At 42.2% G+C, this 24,338-nt stretch overlaps 1 protein-coding gene across 1 annotated transcript in view; it reads right to left on the bottom strand.

Moving 5' to 3' along the window:
- The window catches only part of RCOR2 (REST corepressor 2), a 98,110-nt gene extending 73,997 nt beyond the window's left edge, over positions 1 to 24,113 (bottom strand). Inside the window, exon 1 of the mRNA XM_082270892.1 lies at positions 24,089 to 24,113. The gene's annotated coding sequence lies outside the window, so the exon portion shown is untranslated. The remainder of the gene's footprint in view (positions 1 to 24,088) is intronic.
- Between the last annotated feature and the right edge of the window lie 225 nt (positions 24,114 to 24,338).

Below are 24,338 nucleotides of genomic sequence, written 5' to 3'. Positions count from 1 at the left end.
GGTTGATCCTGCCTGCTTTTGTCCCCCCCCCCCGTAAACTTACCACTGTTTGACACCGTGGTCAATTTATGTGCCTCCCTCATCTGCAGCTCTCCTCTGTCCTCCTCTCTCCCTCACTCCCTGCCTGTCAGCTGTGTCAGCGCCGCTCTGCTCCCCACCCCTTCCTGCTACTATTATAACTGTGTTATGATCATACATTCCCCTGTGTTAAATAACGACATGTGCCCCACTGTATGTGTTTTATAAAAAATATGCAGATTTCCACTTTATTTCAGAGTGCCTCTGGGCGCTCACGTGACTACTCGCTGCTCTCTTACCCTCCCCTCCCCTCCCCCCGGCAGACATCAGCGGGAGGTCTCAACCTCTCCTAATGTAGCTGTCAGACTGGGATAGGAGAGCAACAAGCAGTCACGTGAGCACTAGGAGGCGCTCTAAAATAAGGTAGAAATCAGCATTGATTTTATAAAACACATACAGTGAGGCACACATTGTTATTTACTAGAGGGGAGTTTGTGATCATAATAGAATGGCTTTACAATCACTTTATTCTCCAATTATCTGGTGTGTTTAGATGAGTTCAGGCATTCATTCATTTCAAGTCCAAAATATGAATTTATTCTTGCCATTGTGCAAGTGCTAAATAGCACAGTATTTAGTTGTATCCTGAACGAGGCAGAAAAAAAGTCAAAGCCTGTAAAACATTAATTTGACAGCTGAGAGTGCATGAGATCTAAAGGAGATGATAGGATTCGATTTGTATAGTGTATGGTCAGCTTCAGTATTTAAAAGTAACAACCCCTTTGGGTGATGTAACAGCTATTTTTGTATATAGGGTAATAATTATTTTTGGGTTTCACTTATAATGTACATATAGACAGATGAGCAGGGGGGACCTGTAGAGAAAGCTATTGCATGCAGAAGTGAAATCATGCCTCTGCGCAAATGCTGGCACTGGTCTTATTCTTCACTACACCCAGGAGAGCAGTACAAAAATTTGGGTACCACAGCAATAGCACACATAGGTTGCAGTACATGTTTATTTTCAGTGCAGTATACTGTGATGCAAATTTGATGCTTTACATTTCATGCATCAGGGACATAGATGTAATAATGGGTAAACGGAGGCAGGATCAGGAACACAGATATAACAAGTGGGTAAGAATGGAGACATGATCAGACACACAGATAAAACCATGGAAAAATAAACACAGCATCAGGGACACAGCTATAATGGTGGGTAGCTAGAGGCAGGATCAGGGGCACAGATAAAACAATGGATAGAATGGAGACAGAACCAAGCAAACATAACGAAAGGACCAGGGACACAGATTCTGTATAACAGTGTTGTAAATGGGGACTGGATCAGGCACACAGATTTAACCACTTAAGCCCCGGAGGATTTGGCTGCTAAAGGACCAGGGTTTTTTTTGCGCTTTTTTACTGCGTGACTTTAACGGACAATTGCGCGGTCGTGCGACGCTGTACCTAAACGAATTTGACGTCCTTTTTTTCCCACAAACAGAGCTTTCTTTTGGTGGTATTTGATCACCTGTGCAATTTTTTGATCACGCGCTATAAACAAAAAAAGAGCGTAAATTTTGCAAAAATAACAATATTTTTCACATTTTTTTATATGAAATTCCCCAAAAAAAAAAGTAAAAATCAAAATTTTTTTAACATTTTTCGGCCAATTTGTTTTATGCTACCTATGTTTGGTAAAAAAAATCGCAAAAAGCGTATTTTGATTGGTTTGCGCAAAAGTTATCGCGTTTACTAACAAAGGGAAAGATTTTTGTCATTTTTGGTTTTTTTTTTTTTCAACGCGTAATGGCGGCGATCTGCGATTTTTTTTTCGGTACTGCGACATTGCGGCGGACAGATCGGACCCTTGACTGACATTTTTGACACTTTTGGGGTTACCAGTGACATTACTGCAGTAATCAGTGCTATACATATGCACTGTTACTGCAAAAATGACACTGGCAGGGAAGGGGTTAACTTTATTGGACAGGGAGGGGTTAAGTGTGTCCTAGGGGCGTGATTCTAACTGTGTAGGGACATTCCTATTGGTGTAAAAGCAAAGATCAACCGTTCTACATAGTAGAACGGACAGATCTTCACTTTTACACAGGGAGAACTGACAGGCAGCTTGTTTACACAAGCTGCTCTGTCTTTCTCCCTTCACAGGAGCGATCGCAGTGTGACTGGCGGACATCGAGTCCGCCGGTCACACGCACTGACTTGCCTGTGAACGAGCCGCGGCGGGCGCACGCCCGCCCGCGATAGGCTCGCAAGTCAGTGACAGGCGAGTGACGTACCGATACGTCACTCTGCCTGGCCGGGGCTGACCGCCGCAGTATATAGTCGTGCGGCGGTCGGCAACCGGATAAGAGTGGACAAATAAAGACAGATATGTGTATAATAGTGGGTATACTGAAACAGGATCAGGGACACAAATACTGTATAACAGAGGGTATTTAGAGACCCGATGAAGGATGCAAATATAATAGTGGGCATATATAGACAGATGTAACAATGGGTAAAATGGAGACAGGATCAGCTACACTGATATAACAGTGGGTAAATGGAGAAATTAAACGGGGCACAGACATAACTGTGAGTAGAATGAAGACAGGATCAGGGACACAGATAAAACTGTGGGTAAATAGAGGCAAGATATGGGACAAAAATATAATAGTGGAAACGGGATCAGGGACACAGACACTGTATAAAAGAGGGTAAATAGAGACCTAGTTAAGGACACAGATATAATGATGGGTAGACAGAGTCAGATATAACAGGATCAAGCGCACAGATATAACACTGGGTAAATGGAGAAAAGACCAGGAACACAGAATTATCAGTGGGTGAATGGAGACTGGACCAGGGACAAATATATTACAGTGGGTAGAATAGAGACAGGTTTAGGGACACAGATATGTGGATATAGAGACAGGATCCAGGACACAGATATAACAGTGAGTGAATAGAGACAAGATACGGGACACAGATGTAATGGTGGGTATACAGAAACATGATCAGGGACACAGATACTGTATAACGAAGGGTAAACAGAAACCAGATCAATGATGCATATATAATGGTGGGCAAATAGAGACAGATGTAACAATGGGTAGAACTGTAGACAGGATCACCGCACTGATATAACAGTGGGTATATGGAGAAAATAAAGGGGACACTGATATAACAGTGTGTGAATGGGGACTGGATCAGCCATTCTGATATAACTGTGAGCAGAATAAAGACAGAATGTGGGACAAAGATAAAACTGTGGGCAAATAGAGACAAGATATGGGCAAAGATATGTAGCACTGCCCCCTTAAGGACTGCTGAATCCTTCACCTTTTTGAATCCCTCTGGGTTACCGTTAGCAACTGCATGCAGAAATTAACACTTTACTTTCTGGCTCAGTCAATGAACAGTCTAGGGGTTTTGGTTATGCAAGAAAAAAGTAATGCCCGGAGAATGGCTCAAGGGCACCACATCCCAAGTGAAGTAAGCAAGAAAGGAAACCCCCCGATGGGGGGAGGGTTGGGGATTTTTAAGGTGCCAGTTAACTCATAAATCAAAACATTTATCTTAAAATATACACATTTTTATTCAAAAAAGTTAAAATAGACAAGAAAACAACATGATTAAAAAGATTCCTGTATATATAATTCAGAAATTCATATAAATGTATTTGCAATATTGTCGCAGATTTGCAATCCCAACATGTTTCACCAAATGGTTTCTTCAGGGGATATGTTTTAATGCTACTTCTAAAAATAGAAAGCATATACAAGATATTAATATAGGCAATAAGGAAAAATTATATAAATACAGCATATACAGATATATATATATATATATATATCCACACACACAAATGTAATTTCATTGTATATCATTAATTTAGTGTATGACCTTTTTAAAAATAAAGAATGGGTTCTAGTATATAATGGGCATAATATATATCATAAAACACAAATACTTCCAAGATATATTTGTTCGTTTTTTTGAAACGGTTATACCATATTACATAGTTGCATAGTTTGTGAGGTTGAAAAAAGACATCAGTCCATCCAGTTCAACCTATGATTTGTGTGTGTGTTTGCTGCTAACCATACATTGTATACCCCTGTATGTTGTGGTCTTTCAGGTGCCCATCTACTAGTTTTTTGAAGCTATTGATGCTCCCTGCTGATACTACTGCTTGTGGAAGAGAATTCCACATCCTTACTGCTCTGACAGTAAAGAACCCCTTACGTATTTTAAGGTTAAACTGTTTTTTTCCTCTAGTTTTAGTGAGTGGCCACGTGTCTTATTGTATTCCCTTTCTCTGAAAAGTTTGTTCCTTATGCTAGGGTCATCACCAGTACAGTATTTGTACATTGATATCATATCCCCCCTCAATCGTCTCTTCTCCAGAGAGAATAAGTTCAATGCTTGTAGTCTTTCCTCATAGCTGATGTCCTCCATTCCCCTAATTATTTTTGTTGCCCTTCTCTGGATTCTCTTCAGTTCCAGCACATCCTTCCTGAGGACCGGTGCCCAGAACTGGACGAAATACTCCAGATGTGGCCAGACCAGAGTCTTGTAGAGTGGGAGAATAATCTCTTTATTTCTGGAGTGAATCCCCTTTTTTATACATCCCAGTATTCTGTTGGCTTTGCTTGCAGCGGCTTGGCATTGCATGCCACTGCCAAGCCTGTTGTCCACTAGTACCTCCAGGTCCTTTTCCATCTTGGATTCACCCAGAGGTTCCCCCCTAGTGAGTAGCTTGCTTTCTGGTTTCTGGCACCCAGGTGCATTACTTTAAATTTTTCAACATTAAACCTCATCTGCCATGTAGTTGCCCACCCCATTATTTTGTTCAGGTCCGCTTGTAAGGTTTCCACGTCCTGCATCGAAGATTTTGGCAAGCCTAGTTTAGTATCATCTGCAAATACCGATATTGTGCTAGATATCCCCTCCTCTAGATCATTTATGAATAAATTAAACAGGATTGAACCCAGGACAGAACCTTGGGGGACCCCACTTTCCACACCCGCCCAATCTGAGTACTCCACATTTATCACCACCCTCTGGACTCTCCCCTGGAGCCAGTTCTCTATCCAGGTACTCACCCTATGGTCCATACCTATGTACCTTAGTTTGTACAGTAAGCGTTTGTGGGGAACGGTGTCAAATGCCTTTGCAAAGTCCAGATACACCACATCCACAGCCTTTTCTTTGTCTAGATGGCAACTCACATCATCGTAGAAGGTTAATAGATTGGTCTGGCAAGAACGATTTTTCATGAATCCATGCTGATTACTACTAATAATACTGTTCTCATTACTAAAGTCTATTACATCCCCTCCAAAATCTTGCAGACTACTGATGTTAGGCTGACCGGCCTATAGTTACCCGGGATATATCTCAGCCCTTTTTTAAAGGGCCTTTTGGCATAGAAGACCAATTATCGAATATATGCAGTAAGAAGTACTTACCCTATAGTAGAATGTCGCAGACTGAAATATATATTGGTACTATGTCACTTTAAATATGAATAAATGGTTAGTTAAAGTTTAAGATGTACACCAGATGGTCTTAATGTCAACCGCTGGAGGAGTAGTTAGGTTGATTGTACTAGAATATACATTTTTATATATTTATATATATATATATACACTGTATATATATATATATATATATATATATATATTGTATGTATCTGTATATGCTGTATTTATATAATTTTTCCTTATTGCCTATATTAATATCTAATATCTATATACTGTATATGCTATTTTAGAAGTAGCATTAAAACATATCCCCTGAAGAAACCGTTTGGTGAAACATGTCGGGATTGCTACTCTGCAACAATATCGCAAATATATTTATATGAATTTCTGAATTATATATACAGGAATCTTTTTATTCATGTTGTTTGTTTGTCTATTTTAACTTTTTTGAATACAAATGTGTATATTTTAAGATATATGTTTTGATTTTGAGTTAACTGGCACCTTAAAAATACCCAACCCTCCCCCCATTGGGGGGTTTCCTTTCTAGGGGTTTTGGTTGTTTTATTATAAATAGGGATGGGAGAAGGGATAAAGTGGGATACTCCGGAAACTTGAACTATTCACAATTCTGAGGACTTCTATCTGAAGATGCAGCCAGGCTGCGAATTTCACCTTGCCACCAGATGAATTGTAGATACTGAGTCTCTGAACAAAAGATATGGTTTCACACTATCTTCAGGGTACTCACCTAGCACCCCCTTTCACTCCACCAGCGGACACCCGTCCTCTGACTATCCTATTCTGGGGTGGCCCCCTTCCTGGTCAGGCCCTTAGACATGATCCCCTGTACTCACGATACTGTTTTTCCAGGTTCTCCAGTGTCTCAATCCCTCTAGTCAGCTCTCCTGGACCTCTGGGTTCAGCTCCTTCCTTCTGGCTCACCAGGCCGATGCCTGTGACCATCCATAGGGGGTATAGATACACCATATTGTCAAAGGTATTGGGCCGTCTGCTTTTCCACACACATTAACTTTGTTGGCATCCCAGTCTTAGTCCGTAGGGTTCAATATTGAGTTGGCCCACCGTTTTGCAGCTAGAACAACTTTCACTCTTCTGGGAAGGCTGTCCACAAGGTTTAGGAGTGTGTCTATGGGAATGTTTGAGCATCCTTCCAGAAATGCATTTGTGAGGTCAGGCACTGATGTGAACGAGAAGACCTGGCTCGCAGTCTCCGCTCTAATTCATCCCAAAGGTGTTCTATCAGGTTGAGGTCAGGACTCTGTGCATGCCAGTCAAGTTCCTCCAGCCCAAACACATGTCTTTAAGGAACTTGTTTTGTGCACTGGCCCAAATCATTTGATGGAGGGGGGATTATGGTGTGGGGTTGTTTTTCAGGGTTTGGGCTTGGCCCCTTAGTTCCAGTGAAGGGAACCCTTAGGGCATCAGCATACCAAGAAATGTTGGACAATGTCATGCTCCCAACTGTTTGGGGATGGCCCCTTCCTCTTCCCACATGACTGTGCACCTATACACAAAGCAGGGTGGAGGAACTTGATTGGCCTGCATAGAGTCCTGACCTCAACTCGATAGAACACCTTTGGGATAAATTTGAGCCAAGACTGCGAGCCAGACCTTCTCGCCCAACATCAGGGCCTGACCTCACAAATGCGCTTCTGGAAGAATGGTAAAATATTCCCATAGACACACTTCTAACCCTTGTGGACAGCCTTCCCAGAAGAGTTGAAGCTGTTATAGCTGCAAAGGGTGGGCCAACTCAATATTGAACCCTACAATCTGAACGAAGTTAAGGTACTATAACTTTCATCTTGTTTTAGTGGCAGATTTTTAGTAGATACTTCAGTAGCCTATTGCACTTTATTAAAACTTAATAAAAAATCCACAAGACAATAATAAAACAATATGTGTAGCGCTAACAGAAAATATGAAATATTGCTGGCAAAAATAACTAAATCAGTGCCAAAATAATACAATCATGAATGTACACTGTGAAAAACACTGAAAATTATCAAATTATTGTGCCAAAAAACATATGTGAACCAAAATAATAATCCATGCACTATAGAAAATGAAGGAAAAATAATCAGTGTCCAAAAAATGCATTAAGCGTAATATATGAAGTGTTGAAGGAGTTTCAAGGAACCACAAGTCCCAGCAGGTAAGTCCAGGGATAAGGAAAAGGAAAACCACCTGTGAAGGATCACCAAGGAAGCAAAATAGCAGCTTACCAGAGCGAGTTGGTCACCCAAACTAATGGATAGACCACTGTAGGCTTGGTAGTAATATGAGAAAGATCCACCAGGGGTCACTCCACTAGTGACAAGCAGCTCAGGTCCGGTATTCAATTAACATATAAAAAACGATAATAGGGACATAGTGTGACTCCGTAAAAACAGGAAATGTATTAAAACCATAAGGTATAAAACTCACATTTGAGAAGACATCATATTGCATGTAAAGTAGTAGGTACAAGGATCCAGGTATTGCGGCGTCTCCATAAGCACCAAACAACTAGAAGCCGGCTAGTGGGGGCGTGGTCACATCACGTCTGACCCCACCCAACCGGTTTCGTCATATGTTTGACGTCGTCAGGGGCGTGGTTGCCAGACGTGACTCCACGCCTCTATATATCCCCCCATAATGGAACGATAGGCGGATCCGCACTAGTTCCGTATAATTAAGCAGGAAGGGCGGAAGTACTACACCATGTTGGACTGTTGTCTATATCACATAAGGACGGAAGTGGCTGCAAACTTAATGAAGCTTGAGACACAGGAATGATATTGAGACACAGGAATGATATTGATTATATCCCGGCCAATACACCAAAAAAATGAAGTACAAAATAAACAAAAGAGCAATATATCATTAAAATATACAAGTATTCAATCCCTTCATCTTCATATAAAACTAAAAAAAGTGATCAAGAGATATATAACTCATAAAGAGAGGTAGTTGTATATATACAAATGCTGTATATATACAAATGCTTAATGAATTTTTTGGACACTGATTGATTATTTTTCCTTCATTTTGTATAGTGCATGGATTATTATTTTGGTTCACATATGTTTTTTGGCACAATAATTTGATCATTTTCACAGTGTTTTTTCATTCATGATTGTACTATTTTGGCACTGACTTAGTTATTTTTGCCAGCAATATTTCATATTTTCTGTTAGCGCTACACTTTATTAAAACTGCCTAATAGGTATATATAACATTTTTTATGTAACAAATTCCAAAAAGTATTTGGTAACAATATTACTGCATTCAAGATCCTTACTGGGCATACTAGATTATTTGTACACATACTTGTTGCATCACTATTAATATGTGATAACTGCAAATCATAAAATGTGTCCTATTCTCACTTTGTCAGCACCACTATCCTCTTACAAGCATAGTTCTGCTGATGACAGGGTTGTACACAGGTTCTGCTACAATATTAAAGTGGAGTTCCAACCGATTTTTGAAGGTCCAAATACTCTCATGCCCATCCTGAAAGCTGTAATAAATGGCAATTATTTTTTATTTGTACATACTTTTTTCAACTTTTATTCTGCAGCACTCCCAGCTGCAGCCGTCTAGGCAATTACATGACTAGGCGATTTGCAAGGGCTCCTGAGATAATGGCGTCATGTATTCCATGAGTCCTTGTGAATCGCCTAGTGATTAAATCTTGTGTTATTTCCAGACCGAAAATGACGCGAATGGGAGGATCGGGATGTCATGATTGACAGGATGCTATAGCAATGGGGCGGGAACTTCTGCTGACGCTGCCATTGGTATGGCAACCTGTGGGGAAGACAGAGAGCCGCTCAGTGCGCAGGTACGAGATCGGGAGGTGCATGTTGGGTAGCCAGCTGCATCGAATTCCGGTGTAACGTTAGAAAACCATACCTCGTTAGAATTCCATACCCTCGTCACTTTCTGTCTGAAACAGCTGAGCAGCGTAGCAGTACGCATGCTCAGAGCCCCGGATACGTCATTGCACAGCAGAGAAGTTCACAAGTACGCATGCTCAGAGGGAATGAAATTATCACGGCACTGTGTGTAATGTTATACTTGCGGCGGTTACATTAACCGCTTGCCGACCGCCGCAAGTAAATTTACTGCGGCGGTCAGCCCCTGCCAGGCAGAGTGACGTTAATTAACGTCACTAGCCTGGGAGGGTCTGGGGAGCGAGCGCGCGCCCGCGGAGGCGCGCTCCCGCTCCTGCGCGGTCACGGACCCCCCCGCGCATGTGACCAGCGGATCCGATGTCCGCCGGCCACTCGGCGATCGTCGGGGGAGAGGGAGAATGTCAGGCAGCTTGTGTAAACAAGCTGCCTGTCATTCTCCTCGCTGTAAAGACACTGATCACTCGGATCTAGTATGTAGATCCGTTGATCAGTGTCCTTACAGCTAGAGCCACAGCTAATCACAGTAGAAACCACGCCCCTAGGGACACACACAGCCCCTCCCTCCCAAATAAAGTTAACCCCTTCACTGCCAGTGTATTTTTACAGTAACAGTGCATATGTATAGCACTGATTACTGTAGAAATGTCACTGGTAACCCCAAAAGTGTCAAAAATGTCAGTCAAGGGTCCGATCTGTCCGCCGCAATGTCGCAGTACCGCAAAAAAAATCGCAGATCGCCGCCATTACGCGTTAAAAAAAAAACAACAAAAATGACAAAAATCTTTCCCTTTGTTAGTAAACGCGATAACTTTTGCGCAAACCAATCAAAATACGCTTTTTGCGATTTTTTTTTACCAAACATAGGTAGGATAAAACAAATTGGCCAAAATTTTTAAAAAATTTTGATTTTTACATTTTTTTTGGGGGGAATTTCATATAAAAAAAGTGAAAAATATTGCTATTTTTGCAAAATTGTCGCTCTTTTTTTGTTTATAGCGCGTGATCAAAAAATCTCACAGGTGATCAAATACCACCAAAAGAAAGCTCTGTTTGTGGGAAAAAGAGGACATCAAATTCGTTTAGGTACAGCGTCGCATGACCACGCAATTGTCCGTTAAAGTCACGCAGTGCCGAATCGCAAAATACCCCCTGGTCTTTTAGCAGGAAAATCCTCCGGGGCTTAAGTGGTTAAAACAGTTCGGCTGCAACATGGGTCATCTCCTCTCCTATCCCTGACACTTCCCTGATCTCGGCTAATCAATATAAAAGCGGCGGCGGGTGTATCAAATGTAAATGACGGAGATGTCGGCTCCGTGATCCGCTTTTATATTTATTAGCCGAGATGAGGGAAGTGACAGGGGTAGGAGCGGAGATGACTGATGTTGCAGAGGAGCTGTTTTAATGTATTTGCGGCAAGTATAACATTACACACACTACTGTGAGAAATCCATACACTCCGTAGGTGCACCGGAAGTGACGAGGGTATGGTTTTCTCACGGAACACCGGAAATCAAGAGAAGAGGGCTTCAGAAGCCCACAGATAACATGGAACTTGCCTGCTTCCGAGATCTGGTTAGTCTTCAAATATTTTAACACAAACTACAGGAACTACACATAGGACATGCTCTAAATGTTGCTAGATATGTTTAAACAAGTACAGAGTATTTAAAAAAAAAAAGATATCTGGGGGACTGGAACTCCACTTTAAAGTGTATCTATAGTCAAAATTAATGTATCTATAGTTGAATCACTTTTTTGCTGTATACAATTGGGGAAATTCCCCTTTACTTCCTGCTCCAGAGATGCAACAGGAAGGCAAAGGAAATCTCCCAAAGTGAGTGGATTTTCCCTCTTAGACAGAAGTTCCCAAAACACCACAAGATTTACCATAAGATTTTCTTTTAGAACAGAAAACCTCCTCCCATCAATTCACAATGATTTTATTTTAAATTAATCTTTAAAACCTCTGATACTCAAGTCTGCTATCACTTGTCCCTTTGCGGTCATCATGCTGCTGCAGTTTTCCAAAACCCAGGAGGGCGCAGCTGAAGGACAGCCAATGGGAAGGGAGCACATCACCCAGGCTGTGACAAGTGCTCCTAAAAAATGACCCCTTCACACACTCTGCACCCAAAAGAAGACCTGGGACCCAGAACATCGGTTGATTGTGGATGCAGGTGAGTAAAAGGGGTTTATAGATTAGGTATTTTAAAGCCAACATAACGATGAAGTGGGATGCCAGGAGTTGGTGCCCAGAGAGCAGCTTTCAATTATTACTGAAGACAGAAACTTTTTTTTTTTTTAGATTTGGATTTAGAACCGGACAGATTTTTTTTTGCTATCTTTATCCCCATTAGGAATGAAAGTGGGATAAGAGCAAAAATGCGAGTTGCCAACAGAACAGGAATAGAAAGAAAATCTTCCAATGAAGACACTTGTTCCCATGACAACTGTCTAAAGCAGGGGTTACACGGGCTGAACAAAAAAAACCTCACAGATTCCTGCATCCACAGAAGGGAGGTGGATGCAGGGATCCCCCCCCCCCCTCCGATGCGCTATTGTATTCTGACAGTGAGGACTCCCCCCCGACCCGTTAGAATACACTGATCAGAATTGCAGCCGTTGCCTGCAGCGACTGATCATATGCTGGTTTTCCAGCAGGATTGTTCCTGCCGAACCAGCCAAATTTCAGTATGTGTATAACCAGTTTATGGTTGACCATACCAACCTAAGCTGGACATGCACTGACCAAAATTTGGCGGGTCCAGCAGCCATTTCTGTCGATGGAGTAATCTGTTGTTTTTTTTTGCTTGGCCTCCTGGCTGAACTTAAAAAAAAATACGTCTATGGCCAGCTTTAGATTTTCTCTTTATTTAGCCTGCAGGCTGAACGAAAGAAATCAAACAGATTTCTCCATCCACAATATACAGTGCGGCTGGACAAATCCCTCAGCTGTCTGATTGTTCTCTAAAAGCAGCTGCAATCTATCATACTACGGGAACAGCAGCTGCATCTGATTGGATGCAGACACTTCTCAGCTGACAGTTTTCCACCCAACTACTTCAATATTTCAAGGACGTTGGTTGGGAAGGGACTGACTTAGCCACTCACTAAGAAAATTTTGTTCTTCAGCAGGAACCATCGGAAATTCTAACAGAGCTTATATTTCATATCAAAGGGTATGGCTTTAGATATGCTTTAAGCTAAGGGAGCTGTGCGTGCATGTGAGATAGGGACTATAGATTGTAGGTTCTTTGAGATCAGGGATAATTACCTGTAATAAAATAAACAACAAAACACAGAAGGAGAGAGAGACTGGGAGAGAGCCAGATATGGAAGAGTTCAGCAATCAGGACAAGCGACTAAAGATGGTGAAAAAAAAAAGAATACATTATCACTAGTGAGCAACTTGCTGCTAAAAATAATAAACATGAAAACAATTGGAGAAACACTATGGGGTTGATTTACTAAAACTGGAGAGAGCAAAATCCAGTGCAGCTCCGCATGGTAGCCAATCAACTTCCAACTTCAGCTTGTTCAATTAAGCGCTGACAACAAAAACCTGGAAGCTGATTGGTTTCTATGCAGAGCTGCATCAGATTTTATACTCTCCAGTTTAATTAAATCAACCCATATATAATAGGTCTAAAAAAGGTTTGAGAAGCTCCCACAGGAGGACATGAACAATGCAGCAATACCAGGGAGGATCTGCATGAGTTACATGCATTGTACTGACAATGAGCCGAAAGAAGGAAGGAGTCCATAAATTGGGAATGAGCTGGGGGAGTCAAGGATTGGTGGCTAAAATTACTAGTGGAAGGAAAAGCTTGTCAATAACAGTGCTGCATGAAATAACCAGTATTTGGAAAGCTCAGATGTTGCTATGTAGATCTAGATATTATTAAAGATTGCTGTGCATGCAAGTTATACTTCAGTAGCCTATTGGACTTTCACAGAAACATAAAGGGAAAGGGAAGCTATAGGGAATAATTAGTACTCTGAATCATAAACAGCTTGTCTGCAGGACATTGAAAACCAGAGGGCGATTTGATTCAAAAGGCAAGATATTCTAGTTAAAGTAGGTGGACTGACTAGTCGGGGAAGGTTTATAGATACCTTTGTGTGGCGTTGCAGTAAGAAAGGATATGAAGCACTGCTTCAAGACAACGAAAGACAAGAATATACCAAGTCTCTGAAATAACAGAATACACACGTGAAGCTTTACTAGGGGACCTTGACATTAAGTAGTGCATTCTTTAGTTTCTTTGAAGCAAAGACTATTTCCACATATGTTTTCTTATTATCTAATAAATGCCTATTTTTTAGCTTAAAAATACCATTCTTTTTAAATTACCATTTTTTTTTAGTGTTGAGAGGCGTATATAATGGGCTATTACAGCTATATCTAAAACTGGCACAGCCATTATGGTACACCGACACAACACTTCCAGTTCAGGAGTATAGTAATACCTAAGCTTTTCTCAAAACAGCTCTCTTACTCCTTTATTTCAAATGTGGTGATTTGGTGCTCCAAATGGATCTGAGCCTTTGTTACAACCCCCCCCCCCCCCTATTTCCCCTCCCAAGAATGTAAAAAAAAAATTCTACATAAACCTTTTATATATTTGTAATTATATGCATATAGTGTATAACTATACCCCCCCCCCCCTCCTATTTAATATTGGAACACCATATATTCCCCAGGGATCCTTGAAGGGGGGAGGGAAGAAGTATGCGGAGTGAGCTGGTGTGACGGGGATGCAGCCAGCAGCCTGAAACTGTTCTCTGCAGAAGCAGAGCTGTAGGGGAGGGGGGGGGGGACATTATTGAAATAGGGTGCGAGCAGAGGAACAGAGACTCAAGGAAAGGCACGTTTATTCTGACCATACACCAAGTGGTGCTCCAGACCTAAGAATCCCTTGAGATAATCATGTAATATAGTTTGCCATTAAGCAGTAATTAGTCACATATTTTGCTGAAATCTAACAGTATGCTGAAATATTGCACTAGCCATAAATTTGGCCATTTAGGTTTTAATGTGATTTTACATGCGTTATCAACAATCATGCATTTTACTGCCCTTTCATGGTCATCAACAGGCCTTACTGATGCATCGAAAAGCGTAATGTACATTAACCCATCCCAAAGTTATGAACTAGTACCATTGAAAACAATGGCTAACCTATGCACATGTACAAACATGCATTAAAATACATATTTGTTTTTGTAAGGCTTGTTGGTGTGATGTAGTACCCTCCCCAGTTTGGTAGGCTGATAGGTTAATTTTTTTGGCTCCTCTGTAAGTAGAAGAGCAGAGAGGTAGATTGTTCTGGGCATTTCAGTGCCTCATAGGCTGGTGTTGTGTCCCTTCCCCCTGTCATCTGGAAGTTTCCAGGAAATATAGGATTCCTAGTCAGGGCCAGATTAACGTAGGGGCTATTGGAGCTGCAGCTCCAGGCCCCTACCTTAATATAGGCCCCGGGTTGGCCATATTCACTGTTACCGCTCTTCTGCCACTTGTAAACACAGAAGTCTGGCTTCTATGCTCGCTTCCCCAGGCAGCTCCCTCAGAACCTCCCCACACAGCACGAAGGCTGGACAAGGAGGGACAGTTGCCGATGCATGGATGTGTTTATGGGCTTCAGAGACAGCATCCCATGTTGAATTAGGCATGCATGGCTGCACCCTTCCTCCTCTGGGTGCATGCCGAGGCACGGCCCTTAAGGCCCTTCAAAATCCTCTGCACCAAGCCCATGATGCTCTTAATCCGGCCCTGTTCCTAGTCAATCCCTGGAAAGGGTGGTCCAGTAGGTGGTCATGGAGTTCATAAATATTCTGAGGCCTGGTAGTGGGGGAGCAGAGTAGGGTTGCCACCTGTCCAGGATTCACCCGGACAGTCAGGGTTTTAAATCACGTGTCCGGTTTCAGTCCGCCCTGAACCTGGACACAATTTTCAGACAGGAATGTGGCTCGGAACAGGGCCTGACAGGAGGGTGTGGGGGCACTATGCATGCTGCATTAAAATTCTCTTTGGAGTGCCCAAAGGTGTCCCAGGTCTGTTACAACCCTATAGTGTATGCTAAAAAAAAAAAAAAAAAGATTTTGCTTTGCGCCACTAAAGTATTCGGGTCTGGCTTGAAGAAAAAGTGGCAACCCTAGAGCAGAGTCCAGGGTCCAGCCATCTGGAGGAGGCCCCTGTATGTAAGATTCTGGTACCTCCGATACCCTTAATCACCACTTTCTCTGTAATGCTTCCCACCTTTCTCTTCAGGTGGTACGCATATACCTTTAAGAACGATGATGTCACTGCTGAGCGCCGCAGAGCGGCTATTTCAACCGCCGGTGGTCTCACTCACATTGTTCGTTCAACCGCATGGTTGGTTCGATCAAGCCATGCCTGAAGCAGCCATACCTGATGTTACTCGCTCATGTATCTCGCTACCTGGACTTGTTTCACTCACTGATCTTGTATCTCGCTACCCGATCACTCTTGGAATACTGCTTCTACTTATGGCTATCTCACCCTGCTTTCCTGCCTTGTTATCCACATGCTTTCAAGCCTGTCTCTCGATCGGAACCTCCAGCTATTCCCTTTACCTGGAGCAGACCGGAACCTCGCTACTGATCCCTGTATCTCGCTACCGGATCATTCCTTATCTACTGGACCTCTCTAAACTACTAACATTACAAGTGATAAGTACCCCGCAGGGGAACCCTCCATAACCTTATTGCACTATCTACCTATGCACATTAAGGACTGTTACTACCTATCCATACTATCCTATCATCTGCACTGTTACATAGATTGCTAGCTATTGAGCCTACTACCATCTATCATCTGCACTGCTGCATAGATTGCTAGCTCTCCTGTCTACTACTATCTATCCTTGCACTGGGTTAGTCTATCCTGTATTTGTCATCTGCTGTCCTCACCACCTGTTAGCATACTCGATACTAACCTATCTGCATTCCTAAATACCATCTTGAACTCTCCTATACAAACCTATCAAGTGATTACCATCCTTGTCACTGTTCACACCTGTCCCTTCAGCACATCACCTTCATACTATCATATACATCCTATCACTCCAGGAACATCTCATTGAGTGTGTATATATCTGTATGTTGAAGCTGACAGGCCCACGGTGATGAGTCCTGGAGAGTAGGATCTGGTATTCAACACATCTCTACATGACTACTGAGTGGAGATTTTGCAGCTGCAAATCCAGCCTATACTAAAAACGCAGGAGCGTTACAGATTGAACGAACCTTAAAAATGGATTCAGCAGAATTACACAATTAACACAACAAGTAAAAGCGTTAATACTTGCTCTGACTGACGTACAAGAAAAGAATCAGACTCTGACACAGCAGGTAACCCAGCTCTCACGGCTTACTGCTGTTCAGCCTCCTGAACCTAAAATAAACCCTCCTCTAGTGTTTACAGGTGATCGGAAAAAATTTCGTGAATTCAAAAACGCATGTCAATTGCTTTTTTTGTTAAAACCTCGTACATACCCCACTGATCAAATAAAAGTCTGTACCGTTATTTCATAGTTGACGGGTGATCCCCGGGCCTGGGCAGACTCTCTCTTTGAGAATAATGATCAGATTCTCAACACCTATTCCTTATTCCTAGCGGAACTCGCTAGTTTATACGATGACCCCAATAGGCAGAGTACTGCTGATATTCAGTTGAGGGCCTTAAAACAAGGAAGGAGACCTGTAGAAGACTTTGTATCTGAGTTCAAAAGATGGACCCTTGATTCAGGGTGGAATGACACATCTTTGCGAACTCAATTCAGACTCGGGTTATCGGAAGCTGTTAAAGACGAGCTCGCCCGAACGGATTTACCTGGCATCTTGGAGGCCTTGATACAACTTAGTATCAACATCGACAGACGACTGCGAGAAAGAAGGGCTGAAAAGATGGGAATGCCATTGTCTAGTCCTTCTCAGATTTCGGCCGTTGACCCTACTCCCATGGATGTAGGAACCATACGCCCACCTTTAACGACTACTGAACGAGCTAGAAGAACATCCAGAAATCTCTGCATGTACTGCGCATCCTCGGATCATTTGATAAGCACCTGTCCCCTTGTCCGCAAAAAAGAGGATGAGTGTTCACATGTCTTGCTGGGAGGATTAACGACTTCCTTTTCTAACCCCTATCTTTTTGTTCATTTAATATTACAGTGGGACCAAACTAGGATCACCACCAAGGCTATGGTCGACACTGGATCTTGTGGAAACTATATTGATACACGCTTTGTTACCTTAAATAAAATACCTATTATTTCAAAATCTAAGCCTGTTTCTGTTAGTTTCATTATTGGTATTCCACTGTCTTCTGGTCCAATCACCAACCAGACACAGGCACTCCTTGCCACTACCAACGAATCACATGTGGAGACCATCACCTTTGACATACTATCCTCACCCCATTTTCCTATTATTTTGGGACTTCCCTGGTTACACACACACCAACCAATCATAGATTGGAAAAAACGAACTTTGGTTTTCCCTTCTCACTATTGTGAGAATACGTGTAACCTCCCATCTTATGGGAAGATTCTGTCTGTGGTGTCAGATGAAATTGCACCACTATGTTATCAGGATCTGTCCGAAGTGTTCCTTGAGAAAAATGCTCAAGTGTTGCCTCCCCATAGGGATTACGATTGCACTATCGCTCTACTCCCTAACAGCAAATTGCCTTTCGGTCATGTTTATCCCCTTTCACAGGATGAACTTTCTCATCTCAAGGAATACTTGGATGAGAATTTGACAAAAGGGTTCATTAGACCCTCTACTTCTTCCACTGCTGCAGGACTTTTCTTTGTCCACAATAAAGATTCCAGTCTCAGGCCTATTATCGATTATAGGCAATTAAACACGATTACGATAAAGGATCGCTATCCTTTGCCGCTCATCCCTGAACTTATTGAACAGGTGCGTGGGGCTACCTATTTCACCAAATTAGACCTGAAAGGGGCATACAACCTAATCCGAATCCGTGACGGGGATGAGTGGAAAACAGCATTCAGAACCAGATACGGACTATTCGAATACCTTGTGATGCCATTCGGGCTATGTAATGCTCCCGCAGCTTTCCAAAGATTCATAAACGATATCTTTAGAGACTTACTTGATGTCTGTGTTGTAGTATACCTAGACGATATACTTATTTATTCTCGATCTATGCCTGAACACATAAAACATGTAAGACTTGTGTTGTCCAGACTGCTCTCACACAGACTATATGTGAAATTAAAAAAATGTCTATTTCATAAAGAAGAAATATTATTTCTAGGATACTTCATATCCAAAACTGGAATTAAGATGGATATGAGTAAGATATCCTGTATTCTAGACTGGCCTATACCAACAACTCGTAAGGCCCTACAGCGATTCCTTGGATTCTCGAACTTCTATAGGAAGTTCATCAAGAACTTTTCCGCTATTGTGAGACCTCTCACACAACTGACAAGTATAAAAAAAACATTCAAATGGTCAGAAGAAGCAAATCAAGCATCCTGCTTGTTAAAATCAAGCTTTACTTCTGCTCCCATACTACGCCATCCAGACCCATCCCTCCAATATATTCTAGAGGTAGATGCGTCAAATATGGCAGTAGGAGCAGTTCTCTCCCAACGACCAACAAACACTTCATCACTCCACCCAGTTGCTTTCTTTTCAAAATCACTAAGCAGCCCAGATGTGAATTACCCAGTGGGTGAAAAGGAGTTGCTTGCCATAAAACTGGCACTGGAGAATTGGCGACATCTGCTCGAAGGTACCCAGTTACCAATACTCATATATACAGATCATAAAAACCTTCAATACCTCCAGACTAACAAGACTCTCTCCCACCGGCAGGTACGATGGTCATTATTCTTTTTAAGATTTAATTTCCTAGTGACCTACACGCCTGCAGACAAAAATAAAAAAGCGGATGCGCTATCACGATTAACCGAAGATAACTGCGCCGAAATCCCTTCCATTCCCATAATACCCTATGAACGCATTATTGGTGTTGTCCGTTCCTTGAAGGAAGAGATTTTGCACAGTATAAGAATGGATTCACCTCCACCACAACTAAATACAGATGCAGAAGGCTTCCTCTATTACAATGACAAACTCTACATACCCCCTACTATGCGCACCAAGATCTTGGAGTTATCGCATGATGTGCCCATGGCAGGACATATGGGTATAACGAAAACCTTTAAATTGCTCACCAGGCAGTTTTGGTGGCCTGATATGAAGACGTCTGTACAAAAATTTGTTTCTTCATGTGACATCTGTGCAAGGTCCAAAATTGACACTACAAAACCATCTGGACTACTTTGTAGTCTACCAATACCCCAGGTTCCATGGGAAGTTGTGTCCTTAGATTTCATAGTAGAACTACCACCCTCTAAAGGATTTAATACCATCCTAGTGTCAGTGGACCACTTGACAAAGATGGCACATTTCATTGCTATCCGTAGACTACCTTCATCTAAACAAACAGCAGAACTACTGATGAAACATGTGTTTAAGTTGCATGGAATTCCAAAAACTCTTTTGTCCGACCGTGGTTCACAATTCATCTCTAAATTTTGGCAAGCACTTTGTCAAATTTTACGCATTGAGCGAAAGCTCACTTCTCCCTACCATCCTCAGACCAACGGACAGACTGAAAGAGTCAACCAGTGCATTAGACAATATCTACGTTGCTACACATCATACTTGCAGGATGATTGGGTGGATCTCCTTCCTCTAGCAGAATTTGCTTACAACAACGCAACCCACAGTACTACGAAGCAAAGTCCGTTCTACTTGAACTATGGGTTTCATCCCACTCTTCTTCCACCACGCATCCTGCCATCGAGTAACCCAGTAGCCTCGGATTACCTTACCCAAATAAAAGACTCTTTGGGTTTACTCAATACCACTATATCACACGCTCACAGTCAACAAAAAAAGTACTACGACCTTCGTAGAAGACCTTCTCCTCAGTATGCTATTGGGGACCTTGTTTGGCTATCGACAAAGAACTTAAGATTAAAAATCCCTAGCAAGAAGCTTGGACCTTTATTTTTGGGACCCTTCCCAATTAAAAAACTTATCGGAAAAGCTGCAGTACAGCTCACCCTACCAGCAGATCTCAAGATCCATCCCATCTTCCATGTGTCGCTATTGAAGCCCCATGTTCCTAACCAAGGAATAAGGCCTACCATCTTGCCTCCACCTCCAATACAAGTTGAAGGCGGAGAAGAGTATGAGATCAAGGAAATTTTGGATTCTCGCATCCATAGAGGAAGATTCCAGTATCTCATAAGATGGAAGAACTATGGACCCCAAGACGACACCTGGCTAGATACCTCTGATATTCATGCGCCTAGACTTATACGGAACTTTCACTCGAAACACCCAGAGAAACCTGTCCTATAGGCCTTCCGGAGCCGGCCTTAAGGGGGGGGGTACTGTAAGATTCTGGTACCTCCGGTACCCTTAATCACCACTTTCTCTGTAATGCGTCCCACCTTTCTCTTCAGGTGGTACGCATATACCTTTAAGAACGATGATGTCACTGCTGAGCACCGCAGAGCGGCTATTTCAACCGCCGGCGGTCTCACTCACATTGTTCGTTCAACCGCATGGTTGGTTCGATCAAGCCATGCCTGAAGCAGCCATACCTGATGTTACTCGCTCATGTATCTCGCTACCTGGACTTGTTTCACTCACTGATCTTGTATCTCGCTACCCGATCACTCTTGGAATACTGCTTCTACTTATGGCTATCTCACCCTGCTTTCCTGCCTTGTTATCCACATGCTTTCAAGCCTGTCTCTCGATCGGAACCTCCAGCTATTCCCTTTACCTGGAGCAGACCGGAACCTCGCTACTGATCCCTGTATCTCGCTACCGGATCATTCCTTATCTACTGGACCTCTCTAAACTACTAACATTACAAGTGATAAGTACCCCGCAGGGGAACCCTCCATAACCTTATTGCACTATCTACCTATGCACATTAAGGACTGTTACTACCTATCCATACTATCCTATCATCTGCACTGTTACATAGATTGCTAGCTCTTGAGCCTACTACCATCTATCATCTGCACTGCTGCATAGATTGCTAGCTCTCCTGTCTACTACTATCTATCCTTGCACTGGGTTAGTCTATCCTGTATTTGTCATCTGCTGTCCTCACCACCTGTTAGCATACTCGATACTAACCTATCTGCATTCCTAAATACCATCTTGAACTCTCCTATACAAACCTATCAAGTGATTACCATCCTTGTCACTGTTCACACCTGTCCCTTCAGCACATCACCTTCATACTATCATATACATCCTATCACTCCAGGAACATCTCATTGAGTGTGTATATATCTGTATGTTGAAGCTGACAGGCCCACGGTGATGAGTCCTGGAGAGTAGGATCTGGTATTCAACACATCTCTACATGACTACTGAGTGGAGATTTTGCAGCTGCAAATCCAGCCTATACTAAAAACGCAGGAGCGTTACACTGTACAAGGGACTCTGCCCCTGGGGCAGAGAGGAGGAGGGGAGTGGTCTCAGGAGCTTGGTACAGCCTTTACGGTCTGAGCCAAGACTAGCTGTGGACCCTACCAGAAAGAGAGACAGATTGGGTCATCATATGAACCAAAGGACCAAGAGATCTGGAGGGAGGGACCTTCATTTTCTGGGACTAAGTGAGGACTTGATCGAGCTAGTTAAAGGAGAAGTGACTGTGGGGGGGGGTTCACGCTGCACTGTGGGGGGTTTCACGCTGCAAGACAGGACCAGGTGTAGCCTGGTTTTGTGCAAGACAACCAGGAGCATGACATATTTCAGAGACTGAGCTTAGTACAGCAGGGAGCAGTGCAAGACAGCCAGGAGTTGTACGATTACCACTACTACTACTATTAACCAGGGTAAAGTACATTGCAGCCTAAGTTGTATGTGATGCAGCTTGCAACCTGTACACAGCAGCCAGAAATTTAGCAGTCCTCAAGTTCTACAGTTTGGGGTAGCCAATGCTCACAACCCTCCCTATCCAAATTCACTGTTCCCCAATAAAAACACCAAAAAACAAAACCCCTAGACTGATTATTGAACCTGTGGAGGAGAGCTGAGAATGCTATGTGCCTGGCTGTGAGTGCTGTGTGTGCTGTGTAGGGGGAAATAAGTCCAGTTGCCAGCGGCTCCTTTGGGGGTAGCGCTCTAGTAATATAAAATCCTGAAAATGAATAATTGTGGGTGGGTCCATAATGTTTTTAACCACCCTACCTACTTTGGGCTTCCTAATTTCTGTTCATTATACCTTTCCCTGTCACCTATGTAGAAACATTAGAAGCAAAAAATTGAATGTTATGAACAATGTAGACGAATTTGATTAAATGCTATGGACAATGTAGATATATGATGCAATATGAAGCCGAACTTTAAACAGAGTGCCATTAAAATTTGCTGAGCATCATATTTTCTTATGTTTTGCTTGCATAATCTATAAAAAAATCATTTTTTGATTTTATTGTACAGTACCATATACAGTATCTTTCTACATTTTATAACTTTCTCGCTAACAAAATACAAAGAAAATGTCATGTAAATAAGAGTCTTTAAAAGGAAAAAGGACTTCTAGGTAAATGTCACTCTGAAATGGCAAGCCTGTGAATTAAAGCCCCACCCACGGGGTTTTTAAAGCATCAAATGGCCCTGTGCAAACTTAACCCGCCTACACACGGACAGTCTTATTTTGGCCTAATGGATGGCATCAGCATGGAGCTGGCGGCACACTAAAACAGTGCTGTCCACAGGTAGGTGTTCTGAGTCAGCAAAGGCTGTGTGATGTTTTAGAAACCCAGCGGGAGGCCTATTAATTTACCTGCCTGCCATGTAAAAATGGCATTTATTGAGAAATCTTCTCCTCTAACGTACACACATTTCACAGGAAACATTGCCTGAAGTGTCCTTACTGGTTCTACCTAGTCAAAGAAAGGAAATTCTGTATATCTAGTGGCTTCATTTTGTGCAGCTAGAATGCAGGCTCAGTCAAAATGACAGCATGCAAGTCATTGAAATACCGTACATTCCCAGAATTTAAATTCAGCTAAAGCTCAGCTTGTCAAAATAAACGTCATTGAATGCATTATAGCTTATCGGTTAAGGGTTAGAAAATGAGTATCAGGTACAGAAGCAGGTTAAAAAAAGCATGCTTTTGGAAAAAAGGCCTTCATTTGGTATGCTTTAGAGTTGTTTTTTTTTTCCATTCACAATGGCTTGTACAGGCGAAACGCAGTTCCGACAGAGCAGACGAGGACATAGCAATTACCAAACTCTCCCTGTTAAAGGAGGTATATTACTACTATCAGTCCCTCCCCGTTGACATCTGCACATTTTAGGTGCAGTGCAGTATATGTGCATGGTGTGTTTTATACGTGTTCTTGTGGAAATCCATGTAACATCCATTGAACTACTTTAAAGCAGACCTTCCATGAAAAAAGAAGGTCTGCTTTACTGACTGCCTCTAATAAAATTGGCTTGAAAAAACATTGAAAAATTACGTTTTTGCAAAAAAAAATTTTAAAATGACATACCTTATTCCTGGCTTCTGTCAAATTCTGGAAGGCATGGGTGACATCATCTTACCTTTCAGGAGAGCTGCAGGTTCAGCCCTGGGGATACAGAAATGGAAACCAGACAGGGGTTCCAACCCATTCACATTCTATCCAAAACTAAACAAAAAGTTTTGGCTTTACATAAACTTTAATATTCCTCTGTGTTTTTACTGGCAATGTAGATTCTTCAAAGTTGTGTAATATTTGTGAAAAATTGGTTTTAGAAGTATTGGAGAAATTGGGTTCTTGAATTCAGCTGATTACTGAATTTTCTTTGACAT

This window comes from Pelophylax lessonae (assembly GCF_965119305.1).
Source record: "Pelophylax lessonae genome assembly, chromosome: 10".
NCBI classification, from domain to species: Eukaryota; Metazoa; Chordata; class Amphibia; order Anura; family Ranidae; genus Pelophylax; species Pelophylax lessonae.
Note: the sequence above shows the minus strand (reverse complement) of the source record. Positions and strands in the feature narration are given on the sequence as shown.